This window comes from Nanorana parkeri, unplaced genomic scaffold (assembly GCF_000935625.1).
Source record: "Nanorana parkeri isolate BGI_ZX_2015 unplaced genomic scaffold, ASM93562v1 scaffold237, whole genome shotgun sequence".
NCBI lineage: Eukaryota > Metazoa > Chordata > Amphibia > Anura > Dicroglossidae > Nanorana > Nanorana parkeri.
Genome location: NW_017306505.1, coordinates 1463012 through 1465470, shown reverse-complemented (window position 1 = coordinate 1465470; position 2459 = coordinate 1463012).

Here is a 2459-nt window from a genome sequence, read left to right as displayed (position 1 = left end):
GAGAGTTGTTTTGATAATGCAATCAAAGCCTACCTAAAAAAAAATCCCTTTTATGTAGTGAGCGCTGCCTTCCGTCTGCCCATCACTTCCAACAACTTCCTGGATTACCAGCGTGCTTTGCATCACTTTCCCTGCTGCTTGATGTGATGCAATCTCCATTTCCCAAGACTACATGTCCCATCGTGCATTACGTCCAGCAAGCAATGATGTTGTTACATTGTTCAGACATTGAGTTGTAGTTCAGAAGGCAGGCTCTGTGAGATTGGCGAAACCAGGAAGTGCACATTCGCAGGGCTGAGCGACATTGTGTCAGTGCATTGAGGAAGTCCATCTTGACGAGAGTTGTTTTGATAATGCAATCAAAGCCTACCTAAAAAAAAATCCCTTTTATGTAGTGAGCGCTGCCTTCCGTCTGCCCATCACTTCCAACAACTTCCTGGATTACCAGCGTGCTTTGCATCACTTTCCCTGCTGCTTGATGTGATGCAATCTCCATTTCCCAAGACTACATGTCCCATCGTGCATTACGTCCAGCAAGCAATGATGTTGTTACATTGTTCAGACATTGAGTTGTAGTTCAGAAGGCAGGCTCTGTGAGATTGGCGAAACCAGGAAGTGCACATTCGCAGGGCTGAGCGACATTGTGTCAGTGCATTGAGGAAGTCCATCCTATGGGCATCTTCAGTTTACAATCTTCTAGATGGATCTGGTTATTAGGAGCGGGATAAAACTTACGGAAATTCCATATAGAAATACAGATTTATTATTTGCCCATAGATAGCCTTTAACTCGGGGTTGGGCTTAGGGTTGCCAACGTCCTGTCATTGGGTGACAATAGGGTTGCCACCTTTTCTTCAAGCGAAACCCGAACACACTGCAGCGATGCGCGGACATTTTTTTGGGAGATTTTTTTTTATCCATATGTAAATAGCGCCACCCATTCATATGTAAATATCACAGTTGAGACTATTTTTAGTGGGGGGCCAGTATCCCCCATCTTAATTTTGGTTGCCCCCTGTCTGCCTGACATCTTGTGTCCGGGTTTCTGCTGCCAAGAAACCCGAACACAGCATTCAAAACCCGAACTGTACGGGGGAATCCTGGACAGGTGGCGACCCTAGTTGGGCTACACCGGCCCCCCAGCTGTGTTTTAATTACAAGTGCCAGCATGCCTCTGCTAGTCATGCCTGTAACTGTCAGTCTTGCAATGCCTCATGGGGCTTGTAGTTCCACAACAGATGGAGGGCAGGAGTTGCCCACCCCCTGCTTTAACTATACCTTGCTTCAACCAGTGTCCATAGACGTCTAATTTTCGATCTGATGTTCATGTGTAAATCCGTTTGGAAAAACTGGAACATTTGCAGCCAATCAGCTTCTCTCTTCAGTCTGTTCAGTTAAAGTGACATTAAACCCTCAGAATTTTTAACATAAAATAATACTGTAATGTGCACCTTACTGTAATCCAAGGTTGTTTCCCTTCTCTTTGCAATGCCCTGATACTCCACTGCACCAATAGTGATTTCAGATTCAGAAGTCGTGGTCTGGCTCCGCCCCCTCCTGCACCTTTTGATTGGGCGTGAGGTTGCCTACAGTTATGGACCAGTATTGGGCTGTGGAAATCGGCAGGCCACAGAAATGGGTGAAAGTGGAACTCCGGATAAAACCTTTCATAGACGAGTCAGAGCCTCTTATTTATTGCTGTTTGTGTTCCCTTTCAGAAAAGGTTTCCACGCACTTCCTGCCAGCGCAGGAAGTGTTGGGAAACTTCTTCTGCGGGGACCCAAACAATAAAAAAATTATCCTCTCTATCCAAAACTATAAGAAAAATGCTAGATTTAAAGGAGAACTATGAGGCGAGTGCTTTTCACTCATCCTCATAGTTCTAGCCGACCTGTGACAATGAGACTGTCACAGGTCGGCTCAGTAGATCGGGAAGTGAGCGAACACATAGCGCCGCTCGCTCACTTCTCGATCATCTCCCTGCAGAGAGCCGTGACAGGGGAGGCACTGGATTCCCCCCTCCCTGCTCCGATCCTCCAGCGCTGACTGGAGGATCGGACGGGGGAGGGGGCAGGTACAGCTGGCTCTGCCTCTAGATAGGCATAGCCCGCTGTCAGTCACACAGCTGGGCGGATCCCGGCATAATTGTCGGGATACGTTTCAGCTGCGGCGTCTCAGTATACCGCGAGCTGTAGCTCGCGGTATACTGAGCTTAGGGTGACGGGAGGACGCTAGTTTGTGTCCTCCCGTTACCTTTAGGAGAACTATGGGGGAAAGCCCTAACCCCATAGTTCTCCTTTAAGTCTGAGCTTGTAACACACAATGACTGTGCTGCATGACAAAGCAGGAAGCACAGCTCATATGAACAATGAAACATTGTTACAATGATACAATGATTTCCTTTTCTGGCTTTCCCTCGTGTCAGAATACTTATGGGTCAGCTACATTTACCCCTAGCC